Source organism: Aquarana catesbeiana, linkage group LG01 (assembly GCF_042186555.1).
Source record: "Aquarana catesbeiana isolate 2022-GZ linkage group LG01, ASM4218655v1, whole genome shotgun sequence".
Lineage (NCBI taxonomy): Eukaryota > Metazoa > Chordata > Amphibia > Anura > Ranidae > Aquarana > Aquarana catesbeiana.
In genome coordinates this window covers 21512626-21530719 of record NC_133324.1, presented here as the reverse complement: position 1 = coordinate 21530719, position 18094 = coordinate 21512626, and positions in this window count along the sequence as shown.

Sequence of the window (18094 nt, the reverse complement as noted above, 5' to 3'; positions counted from 1 at the left end):
AGAACTCTGGGGACTCTGACATAACGGATGCTCTGGGAACCCTGATTTAAGGGGAAACACTGAGAACTCTGATGTACGGAGAGGACTCTGATGTAAGGGGGAACACTGAGCACTCTGATATACGGAGAGGACTCTGATGTAAGGGGGGAACACTGAGAACTCTGATGTACGGAGAGGACGCTGATGTAAGGGGGGACACTGAGAACTCTGATGTACGGAGAGGACTCTGATGTAAGGGGGAACACTGAGCACTCTGATGTACGGAGAGGACTCTGATGTAAGGGGGAACACTGAGAACTCTGATGTATGGAGAGGACTCTGATGTAAGGGGAACACTGAGAACTCTGATGTACGGAGAGGACTCTGATGTAAAGGGGAACACTGAGAACTCTGATGTACGGAGAGGACTGTGATGTAAGGGGAACACTGAGAACTCTGATGTACGGAGAGGACTCTGATGTAAAGGGGAACACTGAGAACTCTGATGTACGGAGAGGACTCTGATGTAAAGGGGAACACTGAGAACTCTGATGTACGGAGAGGACTGTGATGTAAGGGGGAACACTGAGCACTCTGATGTACAGAGAGGACGCTGATGTAAGGGGGAACACTGAGAACTCTGATGTATGGAGAGGACTCTGATGTAAAGGGGAACACTGAGAACTCTGATGTACGGAGAGGACTCTGATGTAAGGGGGAACACTGAGAACTCTGATGTATGGAGAGGACTCTGATGTAAGGGGAACACTGAGAACTCTGATGTGCGGAGAGGACTCTGATGTAAAGGGGAACACTGAGAACTCTGATGTACGGAGAGGACTGTGATGTAAGGGGGAACACTGAGCACTCTGATGTACGGAGAGGACTCTGATGTAAAGGGGAACACTGAGAACTCTGATGTACGGAGAGGACTGTGATGTAAGGGGGAACACTGAGCACTCTGATGTATGGAGAAGACTCTGATGTAAAGGGGAACACTGAGAACTCTGATGTACGGAGAGGACTGTGATGTAAGGGGGAACACTGAGCACTCTGATGTACAGAGAGGACGCTGATGTAAGGGGGAACACTGAGAACTCTGGTGTACGGAGAGGACTCTGATGTAAGGGGGAACACTGAGAACTCTGATGTACGGAGAGGACGCTGATGTAAGGGGGAACACTGAGAACTCTGATGTATGGAGAGGACTGTGATGTAAGGGGAACACTGAGAACTCTGATGTATGGAGAGGACTCTGATGTAAGGGGAACACTGAGAACTCTGATGTACGGAGAGGACTCTGATGTAAAGGGGAACACTGAGAACTCTGATGTACGGAGAGGACTGTGATATAAGGGGAACACTGAGAACTCTGATGTACGGAGAGGACTCTGATGTAAGGGGGAACACTGAGCACTCTGATGTACGGAGAGGACTCTGATGTAAAGGGGAACACTGAGAACTCTGATGTATGGAGAGGACTGTGATGTAAGGGGGAACACTGAGAACTCTGATGTACAGAGAGGACGCTGATGTAAGGGGGAACACTGAGAACTCTGATGTATGGAGAGGACTCTGATGTAAAGGGGAACACTGAGAACTCTGATGTACGGAGAGGACTCTGATGTAAGGGGGAACACTGAGAACTCTGATGTATGGAGAGGACTCTGATGTAAGGGGAACACTGAGAACTCTGATGTACGGAGAGGACTGTGATGTAAGGGGTAACACTGAGCACTCTGATGTACAGAGAGGACTCTGATGTAAGGGGGAACACTGTGGCCTCTGGTGTAAAGGGGAACTCTGAAGTAAGGGGTGCTCTGAGAAACCTGATTTAAGGGGGAACACTGAGAACTCTGATGTACGGAGAGGACTGTGATGTAAGGGGAACACTGAGAACTCTGATGTACAGAGAGGACGCTGATGTAAGGGGGAACACTGAGAACTCTGGTGTACGGAAAGGACTCTGATGTAAGGGGGAACACTGAGAACTCTGATGTACGGAGAGGACGCTGATGTAAGGGGGAACACTGAGCACTCTGATGTACAGAGAGGACGCTGATGTAAGGGGGAACACTGAGCACTCTGATGTACGGAGAGGACTCTGATGTAAAGGGGAACACTGAGAACTCTGATGTACGGAGAGGACTGTGATGTAAGGGGAACACTGAGAACTCTGATGTACGGAGAGGACTCTGATGTAAGGGGGAACACTGAGCACTCTGATGTACGGAGAGGACTCTGATGTAAAGGGGAACACTGAGAACTCTGATGTACGGAGAGGACTGTGATGTAAGGGGGAACACTGAGAACTCTGATGTATGGAGAGGACTCTGATGTAAGGGGGAACACTGAGAACTCTGATGTATGGAGAGGACTCTGATGTAAAGGGGAACACTGAGAACTCTGATGTACAGAGAGGACGCTGATGTAAGGGGGAACACTGAGAACTCTGATGTATGGAGAGGACTCTGATGTAAAGGGGAACACTGAGAACTCTGATGTACGGAGAGGACTCTGATGTAAGGGGGAACACTGAGAACTCTGATGTATGGAGAGGACTCTGATGTAAGGGGAACACTGAGAACTCTGATGTATGGAGAGGACTGTGATGTAAGGGGGAACACTGAGCACTCTGATGTACAGAGAGGACTGTGATGTAAGGGGAACACTGAGAACTCTGATGTACAGAGAGGACTGTGATGTAAGGGGAACAGTGAGAACTCTGATGTACGGAGAGGACTGTGATGTAAGGGGAACACTGAGAACTCTGATGTACAGAGAGGACTGTGATGTAAGGGGAACACTGAGAACTCTGATGTACGGAGAGGACTCTGATGTAAGGGGGAACACTGAGAACTCTGATGTATGGAGAGGACTGTGATGTAAGGGGGAACACTGAGCACTCTGATGTACAGAGAGGACTGTGATGTAAGGGGAACACTGAGAACTCTGATGTACAGAGAGGACTGTGATGTAAGGGGAACAGTGAGAACTCTGATGTACGGAGAGGGCTCTGATGTAAGGGGGAACACTGAGAACTCTGATGTATGGAGAGGACTGTGATGTAAGGGGGAACACTGAGCACTCTGATGTACAGAGAGGACTGTGATGTTAGGGGGAACACTGAGAACTCTGATGTACGGAGAGGACGCTGATGTAAGGGGGAACACTGAGCACTCTGATGTACGGAGAGGACTCTGATGTAAAGGGGAACACTGAGAACTCTGATGTACGGAGAGGACTGTGATGTAAGGGGAACACTGAGAACTCTGATGTACGGAGAGGACTCTGATGTAAGGGGGAACACTGAGCACTCTGATGTACGGAGAGGACTCTGATGTAAAGGGGAACACTGAGAACTCTGATGTACGGAGAGGACTGTGATGTAAGGGGGAACACTGAGAACTCTGATGTATGGAGAGGACTCTGATGTAAGGGGGAACACTGAGAACTCTGATGTATGGAGAGGACTCTGATGTAAAGGGGAACACTGAGAACTCTGATGTGCAGAGAGGACTCTGATGTAAGGGGGAACACTGAGAACTCTGATGTATGGAGAGGACTCTGATGTAAAGGGGAACACTGAGAACTCTGATGTACGGAGAGGACTCTGATGTAAGGGGGAACACTGAGAACTCTGATGTATGGAGAGGACTCTGATGTAAGGGGAACACTGAGAACTCTGATGTACGGAGAGGACTGTGATGTAAGGGGGAACACTGAGAACTCTGATGTACAGAGAGGACTCTGATGTAAGGGGGAACACTGAGAACTCTGATGTACAGAGAGGACTCTGATGTAAGGGGGAACACTGTGGCCTCTGGTGTAAAGGGGAACTCTGAAGTAAGGGGTGCTCTGAGAAACCTGATTTAAGGGGGAACACTGAGAACTCTGATGTACGGAGAGGACTCTGATGTAAGGGGGAACACTGAGAACTCTGATGTATGGAGAGGACTGTGATGTAAGGGGAACACTGAGAACTCTGATGTACAGAGAGGACTGTGATGTAAGGGGAACACTGAGAACTCTGATGTACAGAGAGGACGCTGATGTAAGGGGAACACTGAGAACTCTGATGTACGGAGAGGACTGTGATGTAAGGGGAACACTGAGAACTCTGATGTACAGAGAGGACTGTGATGTAAGGGGAACACTGAGCACTCTGATGTACGGAGAGTACTGTGATGTAAGGGGGGAACACTGAGCACTCTGATGTACAGAGAGGACTGTGATGTAAGGGGAACACTGAGAACTCTGATGTACAGAGAGGACTGTGATGTAAGGGGAACACTGAGAACTCTGATGTACGGAGAGGACTCTGATGTAAGGGGGAACACTGAGAACTCTGATGTATGGAGAGGACTGTAATGTAAGGGGGAACACTGAGCACTCTGATGTACAGAGAGGACTGTGATGTAAGGGGAACACTGAGAACTCTGATGTACGGAGAGGACTCTGATGTAAGGGGGAACACTGAGCACTCTGATGTACAGAGAGGACTGTGATGTAAGGGGAACACTGAGAACTCTGATGTACGGAGAGGACTCTGATGTAAGGGGGAACACTGAGCACTCTGATGTACGGAGAAGACTGTGATGTAAGGGGGAACACTGAGAACTCTGATGTACGGAGAGGACTCTGATGTAAGGGGGAACACTGAGCACTCTGATGTACAGAGAGGACTGTGATGTAAGCGGAAAACTGAGAACTCTGATGTATGGAGAGGACTCTGATGTAAGGGGGAACACTGTGGCCTCTGGTGTAAAGGGGAACTCTGAAGTAAGGGGTGCTCTGAGAAACCTGATTTAAGGGGGAACACTGAGAACTCTGATGTACGGAGAGGACTCTGATGTAAGGGGGAACACTGAGAACTCTGATGTATGGAGAGGACTGTGATGTAAGGGGAACACTGAGAACTCTGATGTACAGAGAGGACTGTGATGTAAGGGGAACACTGAGAACTCTGATGTACAGAGAGGACGCTGATGTAAGGGGAACACTGAGAACTCTGATGTACGGAGAGGACTGTGATGTAAGGGGAACACTGAGCACTCTGATGTACGGAGAGGACTGTGATGTAAGGGGAACACTGAGAACTCTGATGTACAGAGAGGACTGTGATGTAGGGGAACACTGAGAACTCTGATGTACGGAGAGGACTCTGATGTAAGGGGGAACACTGAGAACTCTGATGTATGGAGAGGACTGTGATGTAAGGGGGAACACTGAGCACTCTGATGTACAGAGAGGACGCTGATGTAAGGGAGAACACTGAGCACTCTGATGTACGGAGAGGACTCTGATGTAAAGGGGAACACTGAGAACTCTGATGTACGGAGAGGACTGTGATGTAAGGGGAACACTGAGAACTCTGATGTACGGAGAGGACTCTGATGTAAGGGGGAACACTGAGCACTCTGATGTACGGAGAGGACTCTGATGTAAAGGGGAACACTGAGAACTCTGATGTACGGAGAGGACTGTGATGTAAGGGGGAACACTGAGAACTCTGATGTATGGAGAGGACTCTGATGTAAGGGGGAACACTGAGAACTCTGATGTATGTAGAGGACTCTGATGTAAAGGGGAACACTGAGAACTCTGATGTACAGAGAGGACGCTGATGTAAGGGGGAACACTGAGAACTCTGATGTATGGAGAGGACTCTGATGTAAAGGGGAACACTGAGAACTCTGATGTACGGAGAGGACTCTGATGTAAGGGGGAACACTGAGAACTCTGATGTATGGAGAGGACTCTGATGTAAGGGGAACACTGAGAACTCTGATGTATGGAGAGGACTGTGATGTAAGGGGGAACACTGAGCACTCTGATGTACAGAGAGGACTCTGATGTAAGGGGGAACACTGTGGCCTCTGGTGTAAAGGGGAACTCTGAAGTAAGGGGTGCTCTGAGAAACCTGATTTAAGGGGGAACACTGGGAACTCTGATGTACGGAGAGGACTCTGATGTAAGGGGGAACACTGAGAACTCTGATGTATGGAGAGGACTGTGATGTAAGGGAGAACACTGAGCACTCTGATGTACAGAGAGGACTGTGATGTAAGGGGAACACTGAGAACTCTAATGTACAGAGAGGACTGTGATGTAAGGGGAACACTGAGAACTCTGATGTACAGAGAGGACGCTGATGTAAGGGGAACACTGAGAACTCTGATGTACGGAGAGGACTGTGATGTAAGGGGAACACTGAGAACTCTGATGTACAGAGAGGACTGTGATGTAAGGGGAACACTGAGAACTCTGATGTACGGAGAGGACTCTGATGTAAGGGGGAACACTGAGAACTCTGATGTATGGAGAGGACTGTGATGTAAGGGGGAACACTGAGCACTCTGATGTACGGAGAAGACTGTGATGTAGGGGGGAACACTGAGAACTCTGATGTACGGAGAGGACTCTGATGTAAGGGGGAACACTGAGCACTCTGATGTACAGAGAGGACTGTGATGTAAGGGGAACACTGAGAACTCTGATGTATGGAGAGGACTCTGATGTAAGGGGGAACACTGAGAACTCTGGTGTACGGAAAGGACTCTGATGTAAGGGGGAACACTGAGAACTCTGATGTACGGAGAGGACTCTGATGTAAGGGGAACACTGAGAACTCTGATGTACGGAGAGGACTCTGATGTAAGGGGGAACACTGAGAACTCTGATGTATTGAAGAAGACTCTGGTGTAAAGGGGAACACTGAGAACTCTGATGTACGGAGAGGACTGTGATGTAAGGGGAACACTGAGAACTCTGATGTACGGAGAGGACTGTGATGTAAGGGGGAACACTGAGAACTCTGGTGTACGGAAAGGACTCTGATGTAAGGGGGAACACTGAGAACTCTGATGTATGGAGAGGACTGTGATGTAAGGGAGAACACTGAGCACTCTGATGTACAGAGAGGACTGTGATGTAAGGGGAACACTGAGAACTCTGATGTACGGAGAGGACTGTGATGTAAGGGGAACACTGAGAACTCTGATGTACAGAGAGGACTGTGATGTAAGGGGAACACTGAGAACTCTGATGTACGGAGAGGACTCTGATGTAAGGGGGAACACTGAGAACTCTGATGTATGGAGAGGACTCTGATGTAAGGGGGAACACTGAGCACTCTGATGTACAGAGAGGACTGTGATGTAAGGGGAACACTGAGAACTCTGATGTACAGAGAGGACTCTGATGTAAGGGGAACACTGAGCACTCTGATGTACGGAGAAGACTGTGATGTAAGGGGGAACACTGAAAACTCTGATGTACGGAGAGGACTCTGATGTAAGGGGGAACACTGAGCACTCTGATGTACAGAGAGGACTGTGATGTAAGGGGAACACTGAGAACTCTGATGTATGGAGAGGACTCTGATGTAAGGGGGAACACTGTGGCCTCTGGTGTAAAGGGGAACTCTGAAGTAAGGGGTGCTCTGAGAAACCTGATTTAAGGGGGAACACTGAGAACTCTGATGTATGGAGAGGACTGTGATGTAAGGGGAACACTGAGAACTCTGATGTACAGAGAGGACTGTGATGTAAGGGGAACACTGAGAACTCTGATGTACAGAGAGGACGCTGATGTAAGGGGAACACTGAGCACTCTGATGTACGGAGAGGACTCTGATGTAAGGGGGAACACTGAGAACTCTGATGTACAGAGAGGACTGTGATGTAAGGGTAACACTGAGAACTCTGATGTACGGAGAGGACTCTGATGTAAGGGGGAACACTGAGAACTCTGATGTATGGAGAGGACTGTGATGTAAGGGGGAACACTGAGCACTCTGATGTACGGAGAAGACTGTGATGTAGGGGGGAACACTGAGAACTCTGATGTATGGAGAGGACTCTGATGTAAGGGGGAACACTGAGCACTCTGATGTACAGAGAGGACTCTGATGTAAGGGGGAACACTGTGGCCTCTGGTGTAAAGGGGAACTCTGAAGTAAGGGGTGCTCTGAGAAACCTGATTTAAGGGGGAACACTGGGAACTCTGATGTACGGAAAGGACTCTGATGTAAGGGGGAACACTGAGAACTTTGATGTACGGAGAGGACTCTGATGTAAGGGGAACACTGAGAACTCTGATGTACGGAGAGGACTCTGATGTAAGGGGGAACACTGAGAACTCTGATGTATTGAAGAAGACTCTGGTGTAAAGGGGAACACTGAGAACTCTGATGTACGGAGAGGACTGTGATGTAAGGGGAACACTGAGAACTCTGATGTACAGAGAGGACTGTGATGTAAGGGGAACACTGAGCACTCTGATGTACGGAGAGGACTGTGATGTAAGGGGGGAACACTGAGAACTCTGATGTATGGAGAGGACTGTGATGTAAGGGAGAACACTGAGCACTCTGATGTACAGAGAGGACTGTGATGTAAGGGGAACACTGAGAACTCTGATGTACAGAGAGGACTGTGATGTAAGGGGAACACTGAGAACTCTGATGTACAGAGAGGACGCTGATGTAAGGGGAACACTGAGAACTCTGATGTACGGAGAGGACTGTGATGTAAGGGGAACACTGAGAACTCTGATGTACAGAGAGGACTGTGATGTAAGGGGAACACTGAGAACTCTGATGTACGGAGAGGACTCTGATGTAAGGGGGAACACTGAGAACTCTGATGTATGGAGAGGACTGTGATGTAAGGGGGAACACTGAGCACTCTGATGTACGGAGAAGACTGTGATGTAGGGGGGAACACTGAGAACTCTGATGTACGGAGAGGACTCTGATGTAAGGGGGAACACTGAGCACTCTGATGTACAGAGAGGACTGTGATGTAAGGGGAACACTGAGAACTCTGATGTATGGAGAGGACTCTGATGTAAGGGGGAACACTGAGAACTCTGGTGTACGGAAAGGACTCTGATGTAAGGGGGAACACTGAGAACTCTGATGTACGGAGAGGACTCTGATGTAAGGGGAACACTGAGAACTCTGATGTACGGAGAGGACTCTGATGTAAGGGGGAACACTGAGAACTCTGATGTATTGAAGAAGACTCTGGTGTAAAGGGGAACACTGAGAACTCTGATGTACGGAGAGGACTGTGATGTAAGGGGAACACTGAGAACTCTGATGTACAGAGAGGACGCTGATGTAAGGGGGAACACTGAGAACTCTGGTGTACGGAAAGGACTCTGATGTAAGGGGGAACACTGAGAACTCTGATGTACCTAGAGGACGCTGATGTAAGGGGGAACACTGAGCACTCTGATGTACGGAGAGGACGCTGATGTAAGGGGGAACACTGAGCACTCTGATGTACGGAGAGGACTCTGATGTAAAGGGGAACACTGAGAACTCTGATGTACGGAGAGGACTGTGATGTAAGGGGAACACTGAGAACTCTGATGTACGGAGAGGACTCTGATGTAAGGGGGAACACTGAGCACTCTGATGTACGGAGAGGACTCTGATGTAAAGGGGAACACTGAGAACTCTGATGTACGGAGAGGACTGTGATGTAAGGGGGAACACTGAGAACTCTGATGTATGGAGAGGACTCTGATGTAAGGGGGAACACTGAGAACTCTGATGTATGGAGAGGACTCTGATGTAAAGGGGAACACTGAGAACTCTGATGTACAGAGAGGACGCTGATGTAAGGGGGAACACTGAGAACTCTGATGTATGGAGAGGACTCTGATGTAAAGGGGAACACTGAGAACTCTGATGTACGGAGAGGACTCTGATGTAAGGGGGAACACTGAGAACTCTGATGTATGGAGAGGACTCTGATGTAAGGGGAACACTGAGAACTCTGATGTATGGAGAGGACTGTGATGTAAGGGGGAACACTGAGCACTCTGATGTACAGAGAGGACTCTGATGTAAGGGGGAACACTGTGGCCTCTGGTGTAAAGGGGAACTCTGAAGTAAGGGGTGCTCTGAGAAACCTGATTTAAGGGGGAACACTGGGAACTCTGATGTACGGAGAGGACTCTGATGTAAGGGGGAACACTGAGAACTCTGATGTATGGAGAGGACTGTGATGTAAGGGAGAACACTGAGCACTCTGATGTACAGAGAGGACTGTGATGTAAGGGGAACACTGAGAACTCTGATGTACAGAGAGGACTGTGATGTAAGGGGAACACTGAGAACTCTGATGTACAGAGAGGACGCTGATGTAAGGGGAACACTGAGAACTCTGATGTACGGAGAGGACTGTGATGTAAGGGGAACACTGAGAACTCTGATGTACAGAGAGGACTGTGATGTAAGGGGAACACTGAGAACTCTGATGTACGGAGAGGACTCTGATGTAAGGGGGAACACTGAGAACTCTGATGTATGGAGAGGACTGTGATGTAAGGGGGAACACTGAGCACTCTGATGTACAGAGAGGACTGTGATGTAAGGGGAACACTGAGAACTCTGATGTACAGAGAGGACTCTGATGTAAGGGGGAACACTGAGCACTCTGATGTACGGAGAAGACTGTGATGTAAGGGGGAACACTGAGAACTCTGATGTACGGAGAGGACTCTGATGTAAGGGGGAACACTGAGCACTCTGATGTACAGAGAGGACTGTGATGTAAGGGGAACACTGAGAACTCTGATGTATGGAGAGGACTCTGATGTAAGGGGGAACACTGTGGCCTCTGGTGTAAAGGGGAACTCTGAAGTAAGGGGTGCTCTGAGAAACCTGATTTAAGGGGGAACACTGAGAACTCTGATGTATGGAGAGGACTGTGATGTAAGGGGAACACTGAGAACTCTGATGTACAGAGAGGACTGTGATGTAAGGGGAACACTGAGAACTCTGATGTACAGAGAGGACGCTGATGTAAGGGGAACACTGAGCACTCTGATGTACGGAGAGGACTCTGATGTAAGGGGGAACACTGAGAACTCTGATGTACAGAGAGGACTGTGATGTAAGGGGAACACTGAGCACTCTGATGTACGGAGAGGACTGTGATGTAAGGGGGGAACACTGAGCACTCTGATGTACAGAGAGGACTGTGATGTAAGGGGATCACTGAGAACTCTGATGTACGGAGAGGACTCTGATGTAAGGGGGAACACTGAGAACTCTGATGTACAGAGAGGACTGTGATGTAAGGGGAACACTGAGAACTCTGATGTACGGAGAGGACTCTGATGTAAGGGGGAACACTGAGAACTCTGATGTATGGAGAGGACTGTGATGTAAGGGGGAACACTGAGCACTCTGATGTACAGAGAGGACTGTGATGTAAGGGGAACACTGAGAACTCTGATGTACGGAGAGGACTCTGATGTAAGGGGGAACACTGAGCACTCTGATGTACGGAGAGGACTCTGATGTAAGGGGGAACACTGAGAACTCTGATGTACAGAGAGGACTGTGATGTAAGGGGAACACTGAGAACTCTGATGTATGGAGAGGACTCTGATGTAAGGGGGAACACTGAGAACTCTGATGTATGGAGAGGACTGTGATGTAAGGGGGAACACTGAGCACTCTGATGTACAGAGAGGACTCTGATGTAATGGGGAACACTGAGAACTCTGATGTATGGAGAGGACTGTGATGTAAGGGGAAACCCTGTGGCCTTTGGTGTAAAGGGGAACTCTGATGTATGGAGAGGACTCTGATGTAAGGGGAACACTGAGAACTCTGATGTACGGAGAGGACTCTGATGTAAGGGGGAACACTGAGCACTCTGATGTACGGAGAGGACTCTGATGTAATGGGGAACACTGAGAACTCTGATGTATGGAGAGGACTGTGATGTAAGGGGAAACCCTGTGGCCTTTGGTGTAAAGGGGAACTCTGATGTAAGGGGTGCTCTGAGAACCCTGATTTGTGTACTCACTGAGAGGCAGGAAAGAGAAGGGGGGGGAGACTTAATTCACAGATAGGGATGGATGGTGAGCTCACTCACCCCTTGGCACCTCTCATCCAGATGTATCTGAGGCTGCTGGACTTCACATTTCCGGCCCCCACTTTCCTTTTCTGAGGCACAACCCCGGGGATTGTAGTGTGGGCAGACACAGAGAGGGAGGGGGAGGGGTGCAGATGGAGCCCTCTCTCCTCTCCCCGTCTGGGTGTATTTGTGGGGGGGGATTGTTAGTGTTGGCTTTGGGCAGCATGAAAGAGAGTGTAGCAGACTCTCTCAGCTCAGACAACCGCAGCCAGCAACCCTGCTGGGAAGCCATAGTCCAGTCTGAATAATCTGTCCGAGTTCCAGGCAGTCTGAAATCCGGACGCATGATTCCAACCCCGAAGTCAGTTCCCCCCAGTGTCAGTTAGTGTCAGATTATTACAGTCCCATTATAACTCGCTGATCGCTGTCATTACTAGTATAAAAAAATAAAAATTACGAGCAGGGTCCTCTGATTCCTACTGTATTAAAGTGTATTGTGTTTTTACTCCCTCACTACCCTGTACTACCCTCAAGTTGTAAAGCGCTGCGTAAACTGGCAGCAGCATATAAGTCCTGTAAAATAATAATAATAGTAATAAAAATTAAATAAAAATTCCAGTATATATATAAATCATAGTTTGTAGAGGCTATACCTTTCACACAAACCAATCAATCTACACTATATTGTCAAAAGTATTGGGACGCCTGCCTTTACACGCACATGAATTTTAATGGCATTATGGCCCGCACACACGATGCGAATATCGAACGACTTTTTTCACTTAATAGTCGCGAGTAGAAATTGAACAGGTAACTAAAGTCATGAAAATTCTCCTACGACAGAAAGGAAAAACCGAAAGTGATGTCACGTGTTGTAATGTGTTTGTATTGTATTTTCGGACGACAACTGTACTGACTAAACGAAAATCGTACATTCTGCTATCGTACGAGGAAAATTTTCGTGCTTGTCCGATCGAATAATATCAGATGAACTGTCGTGATCGGCTCTCGAGAGTAGTGTCTGCACGATCCGAAAATCATACGATTCTTTCTTGGATGACAGTTTTCGTACGATATTCGGATCGTGTGTATGGGGTCTTAGTCCGTAGGGTTCAATATTGAGTTGGCCCACCCTTTGCAGCTATAACAGCTTCAACTCTTCTGGGAAGGCCGTCCACAAGGTTTAGGAGTGTGTCTATGGGAATGTTTGACCATTCTTCCAAAAGAACATTTGTGAGGTCAGGCACTGATGTGGATGAGAAGGCCTGGCTCGCAGTCTCCGCTCTAATTCATCCCAAAGGTGTTCTATCGGGTTAAGGTCTGGACTCTGTGCAGGCCAGTCAAGTTCCTTCATCCCAAACTCGCTCATCCATGTCTTTATGGACCTTGCTTTGTGTACTGTTGCGCAGTCATCGGGGGGGGGGATTATGGTGTGGGGGTTGTTTTTCAGGGGTTGGGTTTGGCCCCTTAGTTCCAGTGAAAGGAACTCTTAAGGCGTCAGCATACCAAGACATTTTGGACAATTTCATGCTCCCAAATTTGTGGGAACAGTTTGGGGATGGCCCCTTCCTGTTCCAACATGACTGAGCACCTAAGCAAGGTCCATAAAGACATGGATGAGCGAGTTTGGGGTGTTGGGGTTAAGGAACTTGACTAAGTCCTGACCTCAACCCGATAGAACACCTTTGGGACGAATTAGAACGGAGACTGCGAGCCAGGCCTTCTCATCCAACATCAGTGCCTGACCTCACAAATGCTCTTCTGGAAGAATGGTCAAACATTCCCATAGACACACTCCTAAACCTTGTGGACGGCCTTCCCAGAAGAGTTGAAGCTGCAAAGGGCGGAGCCAACTCAATATTGAACCCTACGGACTAAGACTGGGATGCCATTAAAGTTCATGTGTGTGTAAAGGCAGGCGTCCCAATACTTTTGAAAATATAGTGTACACTTATTGGGATTTTTTTTTACCAATGACATGTAGCAGAATACATTTTGGCCAAAATTTATTAAGAGATTTGATTTCTTTACTTTTTTTTATGGGATATATTTTATAGCAGAAAGTAAAAAAAATATGATCCCGCAATCGCCAGTTAAAGTAGCGCAAAAAAACGGCCTGGTCATAAAGAGGGTAAAACCTTCCAGGGCTGAAGTGGTTAAATAAATAAAACATACACCCCCCCCCCCCCCGGACTGTTCAATGAGCCTTTGAGAAAGTGAAAATTCCTGTTGCCTGGCTGCGTGAAAGACCCAATAAATCCAGACCCAATCTCGTACAGGAGTAAGCGATACAGCAGAAAGTATATTATTGAATTGGTGGATTTAAAGCACAAATTATTAATTTTTAATCCAGCTTATTATGGAAACCACTGAAGGATTTGGGTGCCCTGCATTACCCCCTGATGGTACAAACTCAAGATCTGAAACCTCAACTCCATCCAAAACATTTTTCCTGGTGCCTCCATGGTAGCTCACCTGTGAAGCGCTCCCCCCCAACCGGTCTCCACCCTCAGGACCAGCGAGGACCATACCTCATGGTCAGTGCATTCAAGTCGAACGTTCTTACCTGTGCCTTGAGCAGCTTCTGTCTGGATTCAGCCTCTCCCAGACGCAGTTCCTAAGCTTGGGCTGCTAAATGCGCTGATCTCCTGTACCGACAGCTCCTGCAAATTGTGGGGCCCCTTACACAGCCCCCTGGGCCTGACCGCCAACACTCCCCAGGGCCTTCCCACTGGCTGTCCCACTGAATCTGCCCACTGGCCATCCCACGTCCTCCTTCTTTTCCATCCCATGTCCTCCTCCTCCAGTCAAGTGTCCTCCTCCTACTCCAGGCCCATCTCCTCCATCCCATTTCCTCCTCCTCCAGTCAAATGTCCTCCTCCTACTCCAGTCCCATCTCCTCCATCCCATATCCTCCTCCTCCTACTCCAGTCCCATCTTCTCCATCCCATATCCTCCTCCTCCAGTCAAATGTCCTCCTCCTACTCCAGTCCCATCTCCTCCATCCCATGTCCTCCTCCTCCAGTCAAATGTCATCCTCCCACTCCAGTCCCATCTCCTCCATCCCATGTCCTCCTCCTCCAGTAAAATGCCCTCCTCCTACTCCAGTCCCATCTCCTCCATCCCATGTCCTCCTCCTCCAGTCAAAAGCCCTCCTCCTACTCCAGTCCCATCTCCTCCATCCCATGTCCTCCTCCTCCAGTCAAATGCCCTCCTCCTACTCCAGTCCCATCTCCTCCATCCCATTTCCTCCTCCTCCAGTCCTATCTTCTAATACCACAGAAGGGGGGAAGTGGGACAGGAAGGGAGCAGGGGGACAGGCGGGGGGCAGTGGGTTAGGAGGAAAGTGTCACAGGAGAAGAGCAGCGTGACAGGAGGGGGGCAGCCGGATGAAGGGGGGGCAGCAGAACTGGAGGAGGAAGTGTCATGGGGGGAGGTCAGCGGGACAGGAGGAGGGCAGCAGGACAGAAGGTGGAAGTGTCATGGAAGGGGGGCAGCGGGACAGGAGGGGGGGCAGCAGGAAAGGTGGGCGGGCAGCATCACAGATTAGAGGCAGTGTCTCAGGTGGGGGGCAGCGGGGGGACAGCAGGGGAGGTGAGGGGCATTGTTTCAGGTGGGGGGCAGCGGGACAGGTGAGAGGCAGTGTCACAGGTGGGGACAGCAAGACAGGTGAGAGGCAGTGTCACAGATGGGAGGCAGTGTCACAGGTGAAAGGCAGTGTTCCAGGTGGGGGGCAGTGTCACAGGTGGGGGGCACTGGGACAGGTGGGAGGCAGAGTCACAGGTGGGAGGCAGCGGGACAGGTGGGAGGCAGTGTCACAGGTGGGAGGCAGTGGGACAGGTGGGAGGCAGTGGGACAGGTGGGAGGCAGCGTGACAGGTGGGAGGCAGTGTCACAGGTGGGAGGCAGCGGGACAGGTGGGAGGCAGTGGGACAGGTGGGAGGCAGTGTCACAGGTGGGAGGCAGCGTGACAGGTGGGAGGCAGTGTCACAGGTGGGAGGCAGCGTGACAGGTGGGAGGTAGCGTGACAGGTGGGAGGCAGCGTCACAGGTGGGAGGCAGCGGGACAGGTGGGAGGCAGTGGGACAGGTGGGAGGCAGTGTCACAGGTTTGAGGCAGTGGGACAGGTGGGAGGCAGTGTCACAGGTGGGGGGCAGCGGGACAGGTGGGAGGCAGTGTCACAGGTGGGAGGCAGTGTCACAGGTGGGGGGCAGTGGGACAGGTGGGGGCAGCGGGACAGGTGGAGGGCAGTGTCACAGGTGGGAGGCAGCAGACAGGTGGGAGGCAGTGTCACAGGTGGGAGGCAGTAGGACAGGTGGGAGGCAGTAGGACAGGTGGGAGGCAGTGGGACAGGTGGGAGGCAGTGTCACAGGTGGGAGGCAGTGGGACAGGTGGGAGGCAGTGTCACAGGTGGGAGGCAGTGTCACAGGTGGGGGGCAGTGTCACAGGTGGGGGGCAGTGGGACAGGTGGGGGCAGCGGGACAGGTAGAGGGCAGTGTCACAGGTGGGAGGCAGCAGACAGGTGGGAGGCAGTGTCACAGGTGGGAGGCAGTAGGACAGGTGGGAGGCAGTGTCACAGGTGGATGGCAGTGGGACAGGTGGAAGGCAGTGTCACAGGTGGGAGGCAGTGGGACAGGTGGGAGGCAGTGTCACAGGTGGGAGGCAGTGGGACAGGTGGGAGGCAGTGTCACAGGTGGGAGGCAGTGTCACAGGTGGAAGGCAGTGGGACAGGTGGGAGTCAGTGTCACAGGTGGGAGGCAGTGGGATAGGTGGGAGGCAGTGGGACAGGTGGGAGGCAGTGTCACAGGTGGGAGGCAGTGTCACAGGTGGGAGGCAGTGGGACAGGTGGGAGGCAGTGTCACAGGTGGGAGGCAGTGGGACAGGTGGGAGGCAGTGTCACAGGTGGGAGACAGTGGGACAGGTGGGAGGCAGTGTCACAGGTGGGAAGCAGTGGGACAGGTGGGAGGCAGTGTCACAGGTGGGAGGCAGTGGGACAGTTGGGAGGCAGTGGGACAGGTGGGAGGCAGTGTCACAGGTGGGAGGCAGTGTCACAGATGGGAGGCAGTGGGACAGGTAGGAGGCAGTGTCACAGGTGGGAGGCAGCAGGACAGGTAAGAGGGAGTGGGACAGGTGGGAGGCAGCAGGACAGGTAAGAGGGAGTGGGGCAGGTGGGAGGCAGTGTCACAGAAGGGGGGCAGTGGGACAGGTGGGGGGGAGTGTCAAACACACCTAAGGAAGCACCAGTCTTCCCAGCTCTCACCTGTCCAGCAGTGCCAGGAGGGGTAGCTGAGCCTGTGTCCCATCTCCACCAGGATCTCCGGCATCAGCTGCAAGAAAGATCGGGGGGCTTCTCCACCCTGACCTCCTCCTACATGGTGCCCTCCGCTGGCACCAACCAGCCTTACCCACCCTGTTACAGCGGGCCCCAACCTGCATGCACAAAAGAGTGGGGGGCTCCTCCCCCTGATGTCTTGATGTCCTCCTCCATGGGGCCCTCCTAACTGGCAGCTAACCTCACCCCACCCGGCACAGTGCCTGACAGCGGGCCCCGACCCGCACACACATGGGATCCGCCCACCTCTCCACCCTCCCCTGCCTCCTGGCAGCCAGTCCACTCTGACAGCGGCTGCCTCCTGTTAAAAATGGCCCCGGTTGTGACCCGTGGTCCAGGCCCCTCGGACGCTCTGGCCCCTAGCTTGTGTACCGGCTGTACCCCCTGATAGCGGCCCTTGGTATGCCGGATGGGAAATCCAATCAAGTGCTAGCCCCGGCCCGCCTTCGTGGGTATATTGGAATAAAGAAGAATGGCTGCACATCGGTAGATTCCAAATGCCGTTTATTAGTCACCAAAGTGATACCGGGGGACACCAACACACAGTCTTGTAGACGCGTTTCACACAGTACAATTGTGCTGTGTGAATCGCGTCTACAAGACTGTGTTTTGGTGTCCCCTGGTGTCACTTTGGTGACTAATAAATGGCATTTGGAATCTACCGGTGTGTTGCCTATGGAATTCGTTTGCATTGACTTTCTGGGCCTGGAACCCGATGCTGGTGGGACAAGCAATATTTTGGTGGTGACTAACCATTTCACCAGATACGCTCAAGCCTACCCCACCAAGGACCAACAAGCCATCATGGTGGTGGAAGTTTTAGTGGAAATGTTCTTTACGCACTACGTCCTGCCACAACTAATACACTCCGACCAAGGCAGAGACTTTCAGAGTAAA